The 22,452-nt window shown below is 40.0% G+C and overlaps 2 long non-coding RNA genes across 2 annotated transcripts in view; one reads left to right on the forward strand and one right to left on the reverse strand.

Annotated features, from left to right (window-relative positions):
- On the reverse strand, positions 1-8,894 carry LOC110347980 (uncharacterized). Its single transcript, XR_002392940.2, has 5 exons — positions 8,671-8,894; positions 7,600-7,881; positions 5,706-5,849; positions 3,709-3,783; positions 1-477 (listed from the first exon to the last, which is right to left on the reverse strand). It is a non-coding gene; the product is annotated as an uncharacterized LOC110347980 (long non-coding RNA).
- LOC110347981 (uncharacterized) overlaps positions 7,807-22,452 on the forward strand; it is a 23,325-nt gene continuing 8,679 nt past the window's right edge. Inside the window, exons 1-2 of the long non-coding RNA XR_002392945.2 lie at positions 7,807-7,937; positions 9,482-9,643. This is a non-coding gene — a long non-coding RNA (uncharacterized LOC110347981). The remainder of the gene's footprint in view (positions 7,938-9,481; positions 9,644-22,452) is intronic.

The following is a 22,452-nucleotide window of genomic DNA, read 5'->3' on the forward strand; positions in this document are numbered from 1 at the left end:
CAGTCTTGTCTTCTGCTTCTACCATCCAAAGATGTAGCGAGAAGTTCCTTAGAAGATGCAGGCTCCTCACCCTTGAACTTCCCAGTCTGCAGAACTGTAAGAAACGAATCTCTGTTCTGCATAAATTAGCCAGGGTCGAGTATTCTATGATAGCAGCCCAAAATAGACTAAGACACTGGTCCATTGGACTAAGACTTGCTAACCCTGCTACACCCCACTTTATCCCTCCAAATCAGAGTGAAGCCAGGGGTTCTGTTTTTCTTGGGTTTTGTAATTCATGTTCCTCAGGAGATTTTTGGGCATCCAGCCCTCCCATGTCCAAGAACAAGGATTTGGGAACTACTCAGGTAAGGTCACATAGAAGGCAGCTCCCCTTGCTGCCCCTGTGATAAGGTTTTGCAGAACAAGGCATTCTCACAAGCGGTTTCCCCATCTGCTTCTTTTCTCTGGTTGCTTTTTACTCCCCTTTCACTTTGTCTGAAAAGAGAAAGTAGTACAAAAATTGTTAAATATGCATGATGAACCTCAATAATTGTATCTAAATGTAAACTCTTGTGATTATTACTCCAAAAATCCAGTGATAATAGTTCAAAACTTTAAGCGCCCCCCTCAATGCCCCACACCCATTAAAAGCAGCATTATTAAAAACAGCAGCTACTGGGCGTGCTTAGAAATGACTCTTCTCAAGTAAATAACTTGGAATGTTTTTATTTTAGAATATCAAAGGGAATCTGGACCACATTATTGCTAATTGACTACATATTTCCATGAGCAGAAATGAAGCTATATTTTAGTTATAAGGATACCAACCACAATGTCTTTAATGTTGGTTACCAGCTTTTTTAAAAGAGGAGAGAGAGAGAGAGAGAGAGAGAGAGAGAGAGAGAAGAAAAAGTGTACTGCACAGTAACTTTCAGCCTGACTTAAATCTTAGCTTCAGTTCTAGAACAAGGACAGAATAGAGTGTAGCACAGGCATTTTGGCCTGATTACAGGGATTTCAACTAAGCTGCTGTGGCCATACTTTGTAAAAATAAATTCTGATAAAGATACATTCTTATGGAGTGTTCTTCTTTTCCCTATCCTCCCAATCAAGTCTCCCTGACTCCCTCTCCCTCTTTCCGCCTTGCCCTCTCTCACTTTCTCCCTCCTTTTTTTTCCCTAATGGGAAGTGGTTAAAGCAGCCTGCTTTCCAGAAACAATGAATTCTGAAAGCTGAGCATATTTGAACTGCCAAGCCATTCCTGAAGTTAAGAAGCACTTATGGCAAAACTGATCTGACTCTTCATGATTTGTTTAATCATTTTGTGCTACATAGTAATTAGGCTTAATAAGCATTATTTGCTTTACAACCTGACCAGCCATTTCTGGGCTTAGCTAGGGGTGGGCAATCTGTGTGAGAGGTGGAGAGTTCACAGTGGGGGCCTCTCCTCTCTGCCTCTTCACAGCTCCCTGGACCTCAAGGGCAGGGCTACAAGCGAAGCCACACCTGGCACCCCACACTCCTGGGGCTGGTCTCCTCCCTGTTTATTTTGCTAGTGAGAAAATTGCTCAACTGGGGACTTCTAAAACTGTAGGCTGTGGGTGGCCTGGATTAAATGCTCCAGGAAGGAAAGAAGAGAGAAAAATCTTGATTATCCGGAACCCTTGGATGATTAATCTTTCTGGGCAGTGGAAATTTCCCAGATAACTGAGCATTTCTTTCTTTAAGCCCTAAACATTTACTTTTAACCATTTCAAATGGAAATCTCAATCAAATATATCATAGTCTTCCCTTGGTTTTTAAACAATGGACATAATTTTTAAAATTCTACACTGAGTCGTAAAAATGATAGTTTATGACATTGACTTGTAACAGAAAAATGACCTCAGAGGTTGCTGAGAAGATAATTTATTTTTATATATAATGACCCAGATTTTTATATATGTAATACTTGCAGTGGTTTTAAAATAATTTTTTCTGAAAATGTCCCTTTGTTGTCAGTGTACCTGCCACCAGCAATTCCATTTCTCTCTTCTAAACTGCTACATTCATGGAAATTAGAGAAACAAGGGTGTCCATATGGAGTGTAAAGTAAAGATAAAGACTCTGAGGGTGGACATAGGGCCAGCAAATAGGGATATTATGTGTTCTCTCCAGTTTTCTTACTCTTGCCAACTTGCTGTATGGGGAGGTTGTTAGAAAGCTAAATTCTGGAAAGGGAAGAGATAATCACTGCTGTTCCAGTGAGGATGATTTAAAAACTTAGGAGGGCCAGGGGTGGAGCTCAGTGGTAGAGCACTTGACTAGCATGTGCAGGGCCCTGGGTTCAATCACCAGTACCACAAAAACAACAAAAACTCAGGAGAGGAAGGTGAAGAATTTATAATAAAACAATGTACTTTTTCTAATGATAAAAGTATATATATGTGCCAGTTTTGAAAATTGTCAAATTTTATAAGTATGTATGATGTGGAAAACAAAAGCTCTTCACATTCTCCCCTCCCTAACCCTAAATAACTACTTGTGAAAAGTATATCAATTTTTTCTCTATCTACATACTAGCATGTTATTATGACTTTTAAAGACATAGATTTGATATCTATTTGTGCCTTACAACTTGGTCTTTCAACTTACTAGTTTATATTAAATTTCTCATAAACTTCAGACCATTTTCACTGCTTTTAACTACACCTTAGTATATCCATTAAAAAGTATTACAGTTTATTTAAACAGTTCTCTGGATATTTGTATAATATCCAGTTTGTCAAAATTAAAGTAAAAGAATGAAATGACTGCCTTTGAATATGTATAATTAAATGAGTATTTGGGTGGAACAAATTCTTAGAGGTAGAATTTGATCTTTGTATTGTATTAGTTTCCTAGAGCTTCTATAATAAATTATTACAAACTGGATGGCTTAATGAAAATTCTCTGACACTTCTGAAGGCTAGAAGTCCAAAATTAAGGTATCTGCAGGACCAAGCTGCCTCTGAAAACTTTAGGGATACCCTTTCTTACCTTTTCCTAGTTTTGATAGTTTCCTGGCAATTTTTGACATTCCCTACTGTGGTGGATTAACTAATGGTCAACTTGTAACACCCAGCTGAAGTGAATCAGCCTGGTTTGGGCATGGAAGATCCACCTGAGGATTGTTGCCAATAGCATAAAAAGAGAACTAGAGGAGAAGATGGAGGCAACTGACTTTCTAGAAGCTTGCTGTGGCTGGTTTTCCTGATGCAAACTTGGCTGTTATCAGAAGAGGAGCTCAGGTCCTCGCTATCACTGGAAATGGCTAGTGCTCTTGTCAGGGGAGCACTGATCTTCACCAGGAGCATCACTTCCTGGATCCAATGTATATCCCTCAGCCTAGTGGCATAAATCCTTCATTCCACCAGTGTAGGTTTTCTGGCTTCCACCACTGGCCTTTGGGCCTTCTGGGTGCAGATTCCCAATATGGACAAGCATGAGACATTGCCTTGGGCTCTAGGTTACTAGCTGGACTTGTGGAGGACATTGCCTTGCACTCTAGGCCTTCAGCTGGACTTGTGTGGGACATTGCTGTGAGATCCAGGCCCTTGGCTCGATTCTCTGGACCTCCAGTGTGTGGCTAATCTCTCGCACTCCTCTGTATTTGACTTTTTGGGTAAATATCATAAAATAATCCTATAAATTGTGTGTCCTGTATTAAATGTAATCCCTTGCCAAAACCCTGACTATAACACCTACCTCAAAACTGCATAACTCCAATCTCTGCTTTCAACATCACATAGTGCTCTCCCTCTGTGTCTCTGCCTTTACAATCTGATAAGGACAGCAGTTACATTGGATTAGAGGCCTACCCCATTCCAATATGACCTCATTTTAACTAATTACATTTGCAAAAGCCTTATTTCCAAATAAGGTTACATTCAGACATACTGGGAGTTAGCATTTCAACATATATATATATATATTTGTGTGTGTGTGTGTGTGTGTGGGAACAGAGTGGGGGGGACACAATTTAACTCAAAAATCTTCAACTGGTAAAAGCTTTAAAAAATTTCAGAAACATTATGCCAATTTATATTATCATTAACAATTTATAAGAGCACCAGAGTCTAACTTTCTCATTTACACTGGATATTATCAATTTTTTTTTTTTTTTTGGTACTGGGGATCAAACTCAGGACCTTGCACTGTGAGGCAGGCTAAATCCCCAGCCCTTATCAATTTTTTATTTCCTAATCTGATAGGCAAAAATGCATAACTCATTATTATTTCATTTTTGCTTAACTATTAGTGAAATAGAGCAGACTTTCTCTTTTACTGATTTCCTCTGTGATATACTCTAGTGCCTTTTGCCCATTTTTCTATTGCACTGTTGATCTTTTTCTTATCAATTTCTAGGTAGATTTTGTCAAGCTCTTTGCTTATGATATATGTACTTTTCTTCCAATTTATCTTTTACTTATTTTTTTTTACTACACAGAAATTTAGTATTTTATGTAGTTACCTCTTTTTAGACCCTAGGAATTTTCATTCTTAGGCCTTACCCAACACAAGATTATAAAAATATACACCCACATTTTCCTCTAATGGATCTATGACTTCATTTATACATTTATTTTTTATTCTTTTGATATGTATTTTAGTGTAAGGAGGAAGATGATGGTTCAGTATTCTTATTTTTCCCAATAGCTATTAGTTGTCACAAATCATCTTTTGAATTCTTTTTCCCAAACATTGGAAATGATACCTACACTGCATTTTGCATCATGTGTAAGTTGCTACCCATTTGGATGTTCATCTCTGGGCCACCTCTTCTGTTGCATTGGCCTGTCAGACTCTTCTGATCTTGAGTCATAGTGGAACAGTTACTATAACTTCCTAACCTACCCTAATATCTATTGGAGTTTGTTTTCCTCCTTTACTTTTCATTGTTTTCCTATTTTCACAAGTTTATTCCTCTAGGTGATGTCTAAATTTTGTCAGGTTCTTTAAAGAGTTATGTTAGTATTTTGATGGAATAACATTAAATCTATAATGAAGACAAAATTGTCACTTTATATTTTACTAAAAAATGGAACTTTTCATGAATTTGAATCTTTTATGTCTCTCAATATTATCTTTTCCTTCATATAGTACAAGTTATTAACTATTTCATTTATTAATTACAACTGTGAACAAGATATTTTCTTCCAGTAATTGCAATTTTGTATGCATGAAAGTTGTCATTTATTTATTTATTTATTTATTTATTTATTTATTTATTTTTGGGTCCCGGGGATCAAACTCAGGACTTAGCGCTTGCCAGGTAGGCGAGGTGCCATTGAGCTAAATCCCGGCCCAGTTGTTGATGTTTTTAAAAATATTAAATATGTGACTGGATACCTCCCTGAATTCTGTATTGTTTCTAACAGCTTTGCAGTTGTTTAAGTTTCAGGTGTATTGTTATATCACATGCAGTAATATAATTTTGCCTTCTTTCTTAAAATATTTATACCTTTTACTGGTTGTCTTATCTAATTGCATTAGCTAGATTCTTCATAAAAAATGTTAGCTAATAGCAGCAATAGTGGACATTCTTGTTTTATTCCTGATTTCAGTGGAAACATTTTCATTGTTTTGCTGTTAGTCATGATGTTTTCCTGTTAGTCATGATGACTTGGAATAAATATTTCTATTACAGGAGTATTTATACATTCCTGTTTTGGCACAGTCATAAGAAACATGTCACTAAATACCTATATGTGATCCACTTCTTAGATATGTGATCCACTTCTTAGATTTGTGACCCACTTGTGGCAAGACTCTTACCCTTGCAGGTTTAGTGTCTTCATCCATTAAACAAAGACAATAGTACCTCCCTTGTTGGGTGATGATGAGGACTAAATGAGAAAATGCACACAAAGCTTGTTAGACAGTGCCCAGTACATAATAAAGACAAAATAAATGTTAGCTTTTGCTATTTACTATGAATGGATGTTCAAATTTATTACACTTCTTTTCTATATCTTGGAAGGTAATAAAACTTTATTTTCCTTTGACTATTTAGATGGTCAATTATACTAATAGCTTGTTCTAAAATTGAATCACCTTGAAATGAGTTTCTCCTTGTCATAGTGTATTTTTTCACAGACTATTGGATTCTATTTATTAAAAATTTTATTAGGACTTTTATGTTATATTTAAAGGCTAGAATATTCTGGGAGGTGTCTCTGGTGTACAGGTATGGGTGAGGTGTACACTGTATGTATAGGTATGGGTGTGGTATAGATATGTTTGTATTTGTGCAGTGGTGTGTGTACATGTATGTGGTATGGATATAGTCTGAGTATATGTGTGTGTGATAAATGGGTGGTGTATGTGTATGAGGCATGTTTGTAATTGTGTAGAGTGAGGTATGTGGAGTATGTGTGTGTGTGAATAGTGTGTGGTATATATGTGTGGTGTGTCTGTATTTGTGTGATGTGGGGGTGGGTGGGTGAACAGTTTCATGGGATGTGTGGTACATATGCACGATTTCTATGTTTTGGTGCCAACGATATGCTGGCCTCATAAAGTAAGGATTTTTCCTTTATGCCCTGGATTAAACAGCAACAGAATAATTTCTTCCTTGAGGGTTTAAAATCAGTAATTTTTTGAATGATCTGAGCCTATGTAATTCATGGCGGCATTGTCAATTTCTTCCACGGCTGGGGTTTTTAACAATCTCTAGGGCTGGGGATTTAGCTCAGTGGTTTCGCCGCTTGCTGCGCAAGCGCAAGGACCGGAGTTCGATCACCGGTACCAAAAAAAAAAAAAAAAAAATCTCTGAGTCAATTCTAGTAAGAATTTCTTTCAAAATCATCCATTAATTCTTGTTTATTACAAATATAAAAATAGCTGTTTGAGATATAATATCAAGGTGGGAGAGATGGGGCACAATGGTCGAGCATTTGCCTAGCATTACTGAGGCCCTGGCTTCAATCCCCAGTACTAGCAGGTGGGATAAAGTTCAAGAGATATAATATCAAATAATAATGCAATATACTAAAAGCTTTGTTCACATTTATTATGAAGAGAAAGAATAAGAACTGAGAAGCAATTCTGTCACTAAGAACACTATAAGGATGGTCAAGAATATGTACTTACAATGGAACGGGGTCATCTTTTGAGAAATAAAAATGGAGAAATATGTGATTGATTGATTTACCATGACTAGGTAAACAGTAAATAAACACCCACAGAGTGAATGTGATCAGTGGAGTAAACACTACCAACCGTGGCAGCCCTTGAGGAAAATACCTAAGGCCTTCCTCAAGGGGTAGCTGTACTAGGGCGCATGTGCAGAGAAACCCTCAGCGGGACGCGTGCCTGCCGACTCAGCAGAACCGGAAGGACTGAGACAAAACCACCAGAAGGACTTCTCTTGGAGAAAGACAGGAACAGAAAGTGAGGCGAGAGGCCCAGGGATTTAGCTCAGTGGTTTCGCCACCTGCTACCCAAGCGCAAGGACCGGTTTTCGATCCCTGGTACGAAGAGAGAAAGAGAGAAAGAAAGAAACTGAGATGAGAGACGTGAGAAGGCCCAAGAGGCTAAGGGCATAGCTCTAGGACTAGGGAAACTTGGGTACATGTACTTCAGAAGTCAGCTAACCTCTGGTTTTTACTGGACTTGTATCTAAGTTTATTCGGGGACGCAAACTGCTTCCGGTACACAGTGTGGCCTAGGCAGGTGCTGGACTCCCCGGCTCTATGGCATTTCCCGCCTCATCCCGTGAGTGTGCCATTTCTTCACTTTCCAGAGGCTGCCCTTCCTTAGCTGAAGTTTCCGAGAAACGCAGCAAGCTTTCCGCTCTTGGGTTCCATATGCCCAGAAGTGTTGGTCTCTGGCTCAATGGGCTGCTGCTTCCACCACCATACAGAACCCGGAAGATTGCTGCGCACAGACAGGAGAGGGAAAATGAACTTCCCACTCTTCGTATGACATTCCAGGTACCTTTTTGTTGTTCTGAGGAAATATTTCTGTCCCTAGTTCTCAAGGGAAGGTTAAAATGAAATAAGTTGTATTTGTCTACAATTGTAGCAGTTAGAACTGCAAGAGACATTGCACCTGGAGAAACAAGACCTTAGAACAGTGATGGCGAACCTCTTAGAAAATCAGTGCCCAAACTGCAATTAAACCTACATTTTGAGGTTTTAGTTTAGAAAAAATATATATATACTTTTGACTCCCGTGCTAAGAGAGGGTTCTGCGTGCCCACTGTGGCACGCATGCCATCAGTTCACCACCACTGCTCTGGAGTTTTGTGGATGATGTTTTGCACATGGCAGGTTTTGTTGATTAATTTTATGTTAATTTGACTGGGATATGGGGAGTACAATACTGAGCTGTGGGTCTTGCTGGCTGTTCATTCCATCCTTATTGGATTGGGTGCTTTCTGAGGAAGTACACTAAGGATGTTTTTCAAGGTTCTCTTATTTTACAAAGATCACATGGAGTAGTCGAAAGAAGTTTTGGAGCCAAGTAGGTCTTAGCTCAAAATCATGTGTTCCTCTTTCTGTGTGACCTCAAACTGGCTCCTTAACCTTTCTCAGCTACTGTTCCCTCATTTGTGAAATGAGGCTAGCATATGGAACTAACAGAGTTACTGGCAGGATTAGAGATAATGTATAGTATATCTGCCATGCTGTAGTTGGGAGTACTTATGTCAATTTTTATCAAAACCTTGGTTGAATTTAGCAGTATAAAATGCAAGAGTCAAGGTCACATTGAAGAATGCTTCAGGCTCAGGACCCAGTCGTCTGTCTGCCTCTGCCAAAAGGAGGAAACATTGTTCAAGGATCAAAATGAAAATCATCCAGGAGTCTAATACCAGGGATTACACTAAAAATTCTTGTTAACTTTAGCTAGTAGAAGCAGAACCTTCTGCAGATGTTAGTGTAGTATCTAATGGCATACAGACTGCTTCATCCCATCAGGGTAGTCAGTTTTCAATCTGTGGACTCAAATGTTTCTGCACTGGGTATCCTTGCCATGTGCAGTGATGGCAAATCTTTTAGATTTTTCAATGATATAAACAGCCCATTGTGGCATGTGTGCTGAAGGTTTGCCACTACTGGCATATAGAATGATAGTCCCTCACTCACTTGATTTCCAGTAGAGGGCAGTCCCAGCTGTGGGTACCTGTGTGCCTCTATAATTGGTTAAAGATGGCTGCAAATTCTTTAATACTTACCCCATACTGAAGTGGGCTCCATTTCCGCTCCCCTTGATTTTGAACTATCCTAGTAGAGTACAGTCTGGGGAAAGCTATGCTAGTTCTGTGGCTAGCCTTTAAAAGAACAAGCAAACTGGAGATGGTGATGGATGACTATAATCCCAGCTATGGGAGAGGCAGAGGCAGGAGTACTGTATCTTGGTTTGAGCCTAGCTGGGCAATTTAGTGAGATCCTGTCTCACTAGTCTGGAGATGTAGCTCAGTTGTAGATTGCTTGGGGAAGAGGAGGGGATGACACTTTGTTGCTTCTTTGGACAGATCACATACTGAAGCCATGAAACTAATGGACAGAAAGAGGAACCAGCCAAGCTGGCCTTCCAACTGGAGACATTCCCATTAAAGTGCCAGAAATGTGAAGAAAAACATTTTGGATTCTCCAGACCAGACCAGCAGCAACTGAATACCACTGAACAGTCCCAGGTAATACCATGTGGAACAGAATAATCAGCTGACTGAGATATGCTGAATGCCTGACCCCCAAAATAGTTAAATATAATGACTGTCATTTCAAGTCACTAATTTTATAATAGTTTATTATACAGTAGTAGGTAAGTCAGAAGAAAAAAAGTCTGCACTTGGAAAGCTGTTTGTAAAGTTGCTCATGCAACCCTAAGACTTCAAATGACTCAGCCCTCTGAATACTCTATTAGACCAAAATTTGGTGTGTCTTGGAGTTTTTACCTGCTCACCATCTGAGGGCTCAAGGTGTGTTTCTAGGGGGACATACAAAGGAAGTTTCCCAGGTTCAATATAGAAATTGACTAGCCACTTTCAAACCCAGCTTTCTTTCCCTTGACCATTGTTTTTTAAAATTGCAATAATAAGATTATAAAGAGGAGAAAGTTGAGTGTGGAAAGGAAGAATGAAAAGAAAAAAAAAAAGAAGTTAGATCAGTTGCCAGATTAGTTGCCATCTACTCAGAAATGAAATAAAATCAAAACCTCCAAATAAAGAAATGGCCCTATTCTTATGTACCCTTCAATATCATTTAACACATCAAACATACAAACAGGGCTGGGGATTTAGCTCAGTGGTTCCGCCGCCTGCCTTGCAAGCACAAGGTCCCAAATTTGATCCCTGGTACCAAAAAAAAAACTTAGAAAAAAAAGAAATACTATGGTGGCCGAGGTCCATGACAGAAAGAGTTGAGGTTAGTGTACCCACCTTGCACCAAAACCAGTGGCCTGATACTAGCTGGCCTTGTGGACTAAGAACCACAGAGTCTGACCTTCACTGCCAGTTGTTGTGGTTTAGATCAAGAATGTTCCCCAAAGGTCTTGTGCACTCATAGACAGGGCTTTTGGAAGGTGATTGAATCATCAGGGCAATAGCTGACTTGCTTTTAGGAGGTCGGGTCTGGTAGTAAGAGGCAGGTCATTGGGCATGTGATCTGGAAGAGTAAACTATCTCCCTCCCCAACTCCTCTCTTTTCTCTCTGCTTCTTCGCCATCATGATATGAGCAGCTTTCCTCCCCGTGGGCCCTTCCACCATGCCTTACCTTGGAGCCAGCTGACTGTGGACTAAAAACATGAGGCAAAATAAACCTCTCCTCCTTTAAATTGCAGGTGTCAGGTATTTTGTCCCAGTGATGAGAAAGTGACTAAGACGGTGTGGTATCTGAGAGTACAAGGAGGATAAGAACACTTTGTTCCCCATTGCCACATCACCTTTTGAGTGCTTCTGTCATCAAGTGTTATAAATCTTTAGGGAAACATTCATGTACTCCAAATCTAGAAATGTCATAGAATTAGAGTGACCAGGCAGTAGAGATTCTGTGTATGATAGCTACTAGATGTACCCCAAACCAAACATCTTTCATGAGTAGTCAGTTCGGTTCCAAGAGAGAAGAAGTCTTTCCCAAATCCAAGGGCTTTATTTCCTGCCTTAGTGTTAACCATTTGTAATTCTTCATGGCCTCAATGGAGTGAAAAATTGTCTAACAATATATTCCCATTGTCAGTGGCCATTGCAGTGCAATAAAACAGTCTGCTTCCCTTGCAGAGAGAGTACACACATCCAAAATTAGGTGACAACAGAAGAGAATAATCCATTGAATCACAGAACTTTAGAACCAGGACATACTCTAAAGACCATAGAGCTCAACCTTCTCATTACACTCATAAGGAAACAGGCTTACCCAACCTGTGAGAAGCATGCACAGCATTTGGTAGTTGAAACCAAGTCCTCAACCCAAACTCTATTCTCTAGATTTTTACATTACTGACTTCCTGGCCTCAAAACTAAACTGAAAGATACTTAAATAATTTGGGGGCTTTACTTTTTTTTTCTGTCTTTCTTTTTTTTTTCTTTTACTTTCTTTTTTCAAGAAACATTCCTTGTTAAGCCAAGGCAGGGTCTGACAGAGCTTGGCCACTGGAAATGTCTTTCTAAATCTGGAAACACCACATCTCTTTTGAAAGTGGGAGCAATAATTTGTGCTTCTTAAATGTGAAGAAATGTATTTTTGTGCAAAAAACTGCAGTGAAATTGCTGAAGATAAATACTGGGCAAGGCAGTCCACAAAGCAAGAGATACTGAGTTTGTCAGAACAGTTAGTTTCTTCATGTGCCAAAAAGGGAGAAAAGAACATAGGAAAATTATTTTCCATTTGCAAATATGTTCTCCACGTTTTCCCAGAAAATGAATATACAAGAACTGATGAGTTACAAAACTGAATGCTCAATTATTTGATAAACAGGACAGGCTGAAATAGGGCTAAAGAGGAAGAAAATAAGTTTTATTATTAACCCTGTCCTATAAAATTCTCTGCCATTACCATCCAGGATCATTGAAGAGCTAAAGTCAAATGCTTGGGATCGCTGGTTTTGGGGAGTTGTGAGTTTAAAACATACACCATTTATTCACAGACATAGATGATGTGAAGATAATGATATAATTTGTGAAGAAACACTTATAGGGCTTCACTTTCACTTCTTAAATACCTGCTGCATGTCAAGATTATAATAACTCATGGACATACAAGGAGAAATAAGATATAGTAACTACTCTCCAGTTCTCACAGTCCAAGAGAGGAAGACAGACTAATAAACAGATGAGAGCTGCAAACCAAACACTATGGTGGCAGAGGCATCAGGGAAGGGTAAGGACATAAAGGTGCAATGACCTGAAATTTAAAGAGATTAAGGCTGCAGGCCTGCTGGAGGCCATGATACCCCCTCCACATCTCATGCACACAACAGAATCAGCTAGTGTTATGACTCAAGAGGGGCGTACTTCATGTACCTAGCAGAATCTACCACTGGCCAGCCCTACCTGACAAGGCCAGCACTGCCAACTGCTTAGCAACTTTAAGAAGCTGCATTCATACAGGATTATCTGTAACCTGTTGGAACTTTATTCCTCAGAGCCTAGTCTCTTTGCAAAATTAGCCACCTGCTTTGCAATAATGTGTTCTATTTCATGCTCAATCTTCCAGTTCTTAGCCTTCAGTAGATTTCTGGTCTGGATGGCTGATGGTATAAACAAATGAGAAAACTTAGAGAAAGGCTGATGAATTTGATTTTGATCTTGTGTTTCAAGTGTCCATAAGTCCAAAATTCCTCCAACCAGTGGTGAAATTATTTCTTTCATTTATTTGGAATTTAGTGCACAGCTGCCAGCCACTTTGTTTTTTGTTCTTTAGCTTTAGTACCTCAGCTTTTTCTGTTCTTCCTCCCCTTTTTGTTTCCTTACTACTACATCATGACAATGTGCCTTCATGAGTGGTTGATGAACTCTTCTACCATAACACACCTTCAAGTCCAGTTCCCATTGTCTTCCCATTTTGAATTCATTCAGTTGTATTTACTATGTGTCTCTGTGCCTCACCACTGCACACTTATGCACTGTTTTGCATTTTTTAAAATTTTCTTACTCCCTTATAACATAGTCAAAAAGTAGCTGTGATTAACTGAAGTAAGATAAGACTGAAATTCTAGAATTAGGTCTGTTCACTAGAACTGGGGACAGGAGAGCAGGCACATACTCTGTGGGTATAGACCTTGCTACAAATGTTGGGAGTTCAGTCTACAGGCAAAGCAGGGGTGTGACAGTCGGGGATGGGCCAAGTTGACACTGGGATCCTAGGATGTAATATGGGGCTATGGAGTTCATGCCAGAGTGGTATGGGGAGATAATGTAGCCCTGACAAAGAAAATTGGAACTTTTCCTATAGACACCAAGCAACATTCGAGGCAAGCACTGCTGAGACAAAAGAAGGCAGCCATAGCATCTGGTTACCAGAATAGACTTGGGCAAGAAGTGGACCAGCGGCCAGGATGAGCCTGAGACCCTCTGGAACTTCTTAGAAATTCTATCTCCAGTCCAGGAGCTGTGGATGGATCATGGGGAGAGAGGCTATGTGGAGGAACTGTGATTTAGGGGAGAGGAGTTGCCAGTTGAGCCCAACATCTGCTAATGGAACTCTGCTGCACCCTTGAGGGTGGGGACTGCTCTGGTTCTCTGGCTTACAGTGAGAATGCACATGGTGGGTGGGTGGTAAGTACAAAGCTAGTTGAGTTGAATTAAAGGGCCACCTTCAGTTAATTACTCAGAACCCCATTGTAATAGATAGCTTTGTGGATTTAATACTCTGCAGGGGTATAGATGGCCCCCAGAAATGAACACTTCATGTAATAGAAACCTGACTGCGCAGATGACAGTGACCCACCCTCAGAGGCATGACAAATGACACAAATGGAGACTCAGCCACCTTCCAGCCCTCAGTTGGGGCTTTTCTCACCCTCATTGCCCAAGGACAGCCCTGCTGCCTGTGCTGTGATGCTACCAGGCTGAGTTGATGAGCTGCCAGTCTACAAAAGCTTCCTTTACTATTCTTATAGTAAGAATGATATGGAAGAAAGGACCATACTTACTGTTATGGTTTAGATCTAATGTGATTCGATCATGGGATCACTCAAGCTGACTTACTGTTAGGAGGTGGAGCCTAGTTGGAGGTAGGTCACTGAGAATGTAACCTGGAAGGGTGTATCTTCCTCCCTGGTTCCTCCCTTCTCTCTTCTGCTTTCTGGCTGCTATGACCCTTTCACCATGTCCTTTCTGCCTTGGAATCAGCCAGGTATGGATTGAACCATCTAATCTTCTCCTTTAAGTTGTGAGTAACAGCTATTGTGTCCAGTGATCGGAAAGTAACTAAGACACTCACTTAGATCTCTGTTCTGTTCTGGAAACTCTAGCTTGGGACCTGCCTGCCCATCTAGTACAAGTAACTGATGACAACCCAGCACATTCCTGAGTGCACCATTCCTAAAGGTCCAACTTGAACAATTTTCCCACTAGTCCAGCACAGTAACCCGTAGGTCCACTCACACCGCCAACACCCTAAAGAAAAAGTAGTTGAAACCTGTTACACCTGCCAGAGAAGAATACATTTCCATGGAAAACTTGAGAGAAATGCATATGTTCTGCTAAGGTAGGGGATGGCACCAGCTACCCTGAATGTGCATAACGTACACTTGCACTAAAGTTGTGGGATTTTTTCCTAAACAAATGTAAAAATAAACAGATCTTGGCTGAAGAAAAATTGTGAAACTGAGAAGTCATTGAAATTTGCCTTGGGTATATCTTGCCTCTTCTGTTTATTCCTCGGTGACTAACCTTCCTCACTCCCTACCCCAGCTCCCAAACACAAACACGCACTCTCCTTCCCAGCTCTGGATTCCTCCCTGAAGTAAAAAAACTCTACATACAGAATCTGATAACATAATTATACTTAATTGTCCCCTTTGCATTACTATGGAAGCTACCCCAGTTATTTGCACTAACAATGGAATGAAATAGTTTTGTAGGTCTTCCCTGGAAGGGATTTTTAGGCCAAGGTAACCTGGTAAAGTTTGTTTGTTTGTTTGTTTTAAAAACCAGAATTTTTCCTGGTTTCCAAAACTTAAGGGTGCATTGAATCAAAGGCTCCCTGGTACTGAATGTTAAGAAATTACTGTTACTTCTCTCTTTAGATGCATGAGATGCTGGTAAGTGACTTCAGAAGCAATTTAGATGTGTTAGGTGCTGGGAGGCTATTTTAGAAGGGGCAGCCTGGCCTTCTGCCTCAGCTTTTATCTCAGGCCCACCTAAACCCCTGCTAAAGAGAATACCCAACATTGACAAGCTTCTACAAATTACTAAGGTTTTTTGGTATATGTTATCTCATTTTATTCTCTCACAAGTCTTATGAGAAAATTATAATTATCCTGATTAAAACAGTCATTCCATTTACTGCTTCCTCTAGAAACAGCATTTCCTTGACTCAGTGACTCTCACCTCCATTTGTTCCTCCTCACCCTTCATTGCTCCTTCTTGGGACCTTTGCTGGTTCCATTTCTCCCTGTCCCTTAAAATGTTGGGGTCCTCAGAATGTGCCCTGGGTTTTTGCTACACTCTAATTCTAGGATTCTCATTCATCAAGGAACATTAACTGTAGTGTGTGTCTTGACTCTTGTTGGTCTTGGGGCTAGACCCATCCCTCTTGAGCTCCAGGTCTTTTCAACCCTCAAGCTTGGATATCTCACCTAGCCCTCAAATTCCGTATGTCTAAAGTAGAATGTATAATCTACCCCCACTCACCCAACTACCCACCATCACCACTGAGAAATATGGCTCTTGGACCATGTTCCTTGATACCTTAAACTCAGCGGTCAGGTCCTGTCCATTAACCTCCTACTGATGATAGTGGCATTGCCACTACCACTTCTCCATTTTGGCTCCTATAATGTTCCCCAAGTGCCTCCACAACCCATTTTGTCCCATTCTAACCCATTTTCCTTAGCATAGCATGAACAATTTTCATAAAATATATATCAAGCTACTCCTCTGCTTAAAACACTCAGTAGTTCACTGTGCCCTTATAGATATGGGTCCCCATCCTTCATTTGGCCTCAGGAGCTCCAAGTAATATCAGTCCCTGTACAGCTTCCAATCCTATCTTAGTCTACTGTTTCCTTCCACCATCAATATTCCTGCCCCTGTGGCTTTTCTTCAACTCTGGAAATTAAAGGATCCTGGTTCCTCAGGGCCTTTGGGAGGTCTTGTATCTATAGAGCCATAACCAACTGGTGTTTTAAGCAGAAGTGTACCTTGATGAGATTTGTATTCTGTAATTAATTATTAATCTCTTAGGGTGGGGATCTGGTTTTCCTCTCCTTAATCTTTGTGGAAGCTTATGATTGCTCCAAGCTATGAAGTACAATAGCACCTCCCTCCTTATCCTGAAGGGATACATTTCAAGATTCTTACTGGATGCGTGAAGCCATGGCTAGTACAAAACCCTGTATACACTGTTCTTTTTCCTATACCTAACTGTGGTAAAGTTTTAATTTCTAAATTAAGCATAATTATAATATACTGTAATAAAAATTATGTGAATGTGGTCTCTCAAAATAATCTTATTGTACTTAGACTTTTTCACTTAAGGGAAGCACTTTTCAGCTTCTTTTGGCATATCCTAGTTGCCAGCATCACAACTCTTATGCATTGGGACCATAAGAGTTATTTATTTTATTAAATAAAATAAAGGTTACTTGAACATAGGCACTGTAATACCCTGAATAATGGATCTGATAACCAAGCCTAATGGGCAGATAGCGCATATAACATGGATACTCTGGGCAAAGATGATTCATGTCCCAGGTGGGATACAAGATGATGTGAGATTTTATCATGCTACTCAGAATAGCACAAATTGAAAACTTAATTGTTTATTTTAAGAGTTTCCACTTAATAATTCAGTCCATGATAGACTGAGGGTAACTGAAACTGGAGAAAGTAAAACCATATATAAGGGGGACTATTGTAAAACAAAATGATGCTACATGATTGCCATGACTAAAACTGACCCCCCCCACACACACACATATGCATCTGGGACCCAGATAACCCACAATGAGCTTCATAGCTAGACATGAGGGATGGTTTAGCCTTGGCATCTTTCAGCTGGACCTTCCAGAATGGGGCTACATTTATCAAGGAATAGAGGTGTCTTAGTTACTTTTCTTCATTGCTGGGACAAAATACCTGACACTCACAAGTTAAAGGAGAAAAGGCTTATTTTGGCTCACAGTTTGTAGAGGTTTCAGTCCACAGTCAGCTGTCTCACAGGGTAGCATAGCAGGGGGGTGTTACACAGGAGAAATAGTTGGTGACAAGCAGGCAGGAGACAGCAAAGGAGGAAGCAGCAGCAAGCAGAAGTAGCAGCTTGCCTCTCCTTTTTATCCCTTCCAGGCCATGTGCCTTTTGGGTGGTACCACTGACATCCACGGTAGGTCTTCCTACTATACACACCCAGAACTATTCTAAACTGTCAGTGGACTAATTTAGTAATCACACACCCATAATACCACTAACACACCCTTAATCCCAGAATCATGCACATTAGATCCAGCCACCTCCAAAAAGCTCCACCTATGACTACATGAGGCTTGGGGTGGGGTTATCTAGATACAAACCATAACAAGAGGTAAGCCTTCCCTCCTTTTCCCTGTCTAAATTTTTAACCCACAAACACCATGAGAAATAAATAATTGTGTTCAAGTCACTAAATTTGGGGATAATTTGACATGAAGAGCTAATTAATGGATGCACAGTTTTATAAGCATGATTTTATTAATAGAACAAAACAAAATAATGTCTTAAGAGATTCTATAAGTCCCCAATTTAGGAACATTTGAGTTGTGAACTTTCAAACATACAAACAGGGCTGGGGATTTAGCTCAGTGGTTCCAGCACCTGCCATGCAAGCACAAGGTCCTGAGTTCGATCCCTGGTACCAAAAACAAAAAAACAAAGATACAAACAGACCTTGCATTACAAACATTTGTAGATGCAAACAAATTGTGGAGATAGCTTATGTATCTGCCAGACATTGTCACTGTTATGCTGCTATGTGCTTACTGTCCAGTGCCATAGTGTATAGTAGTACAGTGCTCAGTCAGAGCCTAGGATGTCCAGAAGCAAGGGGAAAAGCAGTGGTGATGTGGAGGGGACTGCTAGGAAGCACAAAACAATATACATTGTGTATTTGTGTAAAAGGTGTTTAAGACTCACTTTGTTGGACTTGAGAATGAATCTAACTTACTAACGTTCTCCCATACAGAACTTGTTCATAAGTCAGGGACTTACTGTAATGAGACGATCAAGATCTAGTATAGCAGATATGGTGCTGTGACATAGTTGATGTGTAGCTGTAGTAGGTCAGTGAAATTGTGCTATTGTCCTTGACAAGTGAAAGCCTATCTTAGGTATTTATATTTATTGGGCTGGGGGAAAATAAAAGTATTTAACATTATTAACTGTGTTACCAGTGTCAGTGGTATTGATTTGCTCTTGTAAAAAACTGTATTTGGGAGGCTAGAGCTATAGATCAGTGGTAGAACACTTGACTAGCATGTCAGAGGCCCTGGGTTCAATCCCAACCACCACAAAAACAAATAGACAACAAAACACAAAAAACACTGTATTTGGAATAAAAGTTACAATTGGAAATGCCAGTTAATTAAGTTCATGGTGGTCCACTCTCATACTGCAGTACAGTAGGAATTATCATATTTTCATCTTTTGAATCTTTAAGATGATACTGATCTCTAAAGTTTCCTCTGGAAATTTATGTAGCTAGTCAATAAATATTTATTAAGCACTTATCATGTGACAATAATCATTGTTCTAGGTGCAAGGGTGAACAGGCAGGCAAGAGAGAATACCATGTAAGGAGGGAAGCAGATTATATACAAAAATAATTTTACAGTACATTGCCAGGCAGTGATAGGTGCCTGAGGTAATAATAATTTTCTCCAAGAACTTACACATGGCCCTTCCTGTTATAATAGCCCCTACTCCGTGAGTTATGGAGTCAAAGTGAGGGTGCATCTCATTGCTCAGTGTGTCTCATTCTGCCTGTGTCCTTAGGTCATGGAGAAATAACCATGGGTTGAGCATCTCGGATTTCATGGGACCTACCATGAGGTGCACTGGCTCAAAATTTCATTTAATACCTGTTTCTTATAAGTCTCAATATTACTGTGGTCCTGGGCTCCAAGAAATTAGATCTCTTGGAAAAGCTGAGGAAGATGCACAGTATGTCCTTTTAGAAGTTGGTATAAACACCTTCTCAGGTATAATGACCACTCCTTCAAAGAGCTCTGCATTGGTCTGGGGGTATAGCTCAGTGGAAGAGTGCTTGTTTAGCTTGCAAGCTTCATGGAGTAGGTGCTAGGGACCATCATGAACTTCTATCCCTAGCACTACAAGAAGGAAGGAGGGGAGGAAAGGAAGGAAGGGAGGGAGGGAGGGAGGGAGGGAGAGAGGGAGGGAAGGAGAAAGGAAGGAAGAAAGCTCTGCATTGTGATTTTATCCCAGTCTAGAAATTGGTTGAGATTCTGTAATTCTCTTTGGGGGGATAGTGCTGATGAAGCTCATATTGCACAGATTTATCATTTTAAACCAGTGGCAAATCAGGTATTAGCCAACTTCAAAGATCTCTGTAGATCAGATCATTCTTATCATCTGGCCAGTGGCCTATTCAGGAACCTCACTGACTTTGCCTCTGGCAGTGAAGTCCAGTCTTGGCCTCTGCCATCCCTTGTATCTTTGCATCCCAACCTTTGTTGATTTAGCCTTGATCATTATCTTATATTCTAATAATTACCTTAACTAGTGGTGGTCCATTGACCAAGGACAAAAGCCAGACTTTACTAAAGAACTTGCAAAGAGCTCCAGTAGTATTCTTAGGAGAAAGCTTTTATCAAATTCTTTATCAAGTAACAGCTCTCTGCAAAGAATGCTTTTGGAGGGGGGATCAAATGCAGGGCCCTCATACTGAGCTGCATTCCCAGCCCTTTTTTATTTTTTATTTTGAAACCAAGTCTTGCCAAGTTGCCCAGGCTAGGCTCAGACTTGAGATCCTTCTGCCTCAGCCTCCCAGAGTGCTATAACGATAGGCATGCACAGCCATGCCCGCCCACACACTCTGTAATTACTCTACCAATACAATTTTTAAAGCAGAAATTTGTTTAAAGCAGATATGTCAGGGTCATCCAGTGAAGTTCTCTAATACACTATCTTGAATATTTTGTAACGACCTACTCTGACTAGAAAGGCATTTTAGGGCTTTTCTAAATTATCACAGACACTATTCTTATTTTATTATTTGAGTGAATGTGCCTGGGGTGAACTTAACTAATTAAAAAAGTCACTAGCATCTACTCCAAAGCAACCTGTTTCCTTCCTGCAGCAGGTCTCCATTTTTTAAAAAATCCTCATTATTTATGCCCCTTCTTTAAAATGTGTACCCTATTGGTCTTCATTGGAGAAATATCTTATTCAGCATTTTTTGCTTCTTTCCATTTCAGTGGTGGAGACATGTACTAGGCATATGAAAGGAAAGATCAATAATTTCTGGCACTTAATGTATAGTACACTTGAGACAGACTCAGGATTTAAAGGAATGAGGCAACTTGGGGTTAATAACTACACTCAAATGTGATTTCATTAGATGCCATTTGAATTTCTAATTCTACCCTTCTCTTCGCTCTGTGCTTCTGCAAGTCTGAAAGAATCTCTAGTGCATTCTGTCTTCTGAGACCTGTGAAACACTACTCAGCCACCCTTCACAATTTTGTCCATTCAGAAAAGGGCACAGAGTTCAAGGAATAACTTCAAAATGGACCTCAGCCTTTCTCTAACGTTCCCAAACACTTGTGATTCTTTTTGTGGCTTACTTTTTTTCCCCCCTTACAGGGATCAAACTTGGGACCTTGCCATTTGCAAGGCAGGCAGCAATACCACTAAACTAAATCCCCGGCTCTAGACTATATTATTGATAACTAGGTCCTTTTGAATTATTCTTTGTGTTCTTTACAATAAAAATATGAAGATGTTTCGAGCCTTTACTTTATAGACACATCCCTAAACTCTCTCCATTTATTAATTCAATCCTCTTAACAACTCTGTAAGTATTATTACTTTCCCATTATATACACAGAAAGAAACCAGAGATGCACAGAGAGGCTAGTAACTTACCTAAGTGTCATATGCTGGGAACTGATGGAGCCAGGATTTGAATACAGACCGTCTGATTCAAAGTTGGCACCTTCTAAAGTCCATACAGGAATGTTGACTAACACTATATTTGGAGAATCTATAAGAAAAAAATTTCTGTCTTCTTTATATTGTACTGTTTATGAGAGAAGTGTTTAAATGTACAGAAAGTCAAATAGAGTGATTCTCTCTTGAGGTAAGCTGAATTTAGTTGGATCCATAACGTTCATCCCTTCCTAGTCTCAGCAGTAGGATGCTTTCAGATACAGGCAGTTGAAATTTCCCTCCAGCTGGTTTCTAAAGGAGATAGTTTGGCTCCCTAAACTACAAGTCCAAAAGTAAGATGAGATCTTACTGGTTTTACCAGCTTCTTTCTATTTCTCTGGTTTGTTGTCTTCTGTCAGCTTTATCCTAAAGCTGGCTTGTCTTCTGCTCTTACAGCAAATGGACTGGCATGGTTATGCATTTCCATCTAGTGAGAAAGAAAAAGCTGCTCCCACTGCTTTCCCGGAAGACTGAAGAAAGGCTTTCCTGAAAGACTACTACCACATGTGGCTTTCCATCACATCTCCATGGCCCAGTTAGCATCACATGCCCTTTCTTGCAAGGAAATGAAATTATCCTTAAGCCACTCAAGCCTATCTCTGAAACCTGGAGGGTGTGGCCATCATCTCAAGGCACATGAATGTGGGGAAGCCAGGGGGGATGGTAGCAGAGAAAGCTGAGCAAAATTGTGGTCCTCTTATGATAGAAAAAATGGAGGATGATGATTAACTGACACCCAGCAATATCCAGCATATTCCCAGGGGACCCATTATGTATTTTCCTTGTCTCTGATTCTATTTTCTTTAAACTGGTATTGTAGTAATAGCAACTTCTCATAGAATGGGTTTATGAGTTAAGATAGATAGAAGTTTAACACTACAAATATGAGTTGACATTGTTGCTGTGTTGCTATTATAGTTGGGGTCTATTCTTCAGAGTATGTTGTGTGAGAGGAACAAGAGATCAGATGTGTTTGGTACCCGCCAACCCACCATTCTTGCCTCCTGGAACCTAATTTCTCCCACCTGCATTCCTCATTTTTTCCCCATGAAAAATATTTTTGTAACTTTACTCATTTGTAGTTCATTTTTCATTTTAGCTGCCCAAAGCAATGTGTTTGTGGTTTTATGCTCTTGCTCAT

The sequence above is a fragment of the Heterocephalus glaber genome, unplaced genomic scaffold (genome assembly GCF_053883595.1).
Source record: "Heterocephalus glaber isolate CG9 unplaced genomic scaffold, H.glaber_assembly_v1.0 deba00001457, whole genome shotgun sequence".
Classification (NCBI taxonomy): Eukaryota; Metazoa; Chordata; class Mammalia; order Rodentia; family Bathyergidae; genus Heterocephalus; species Heterocephalus glaber.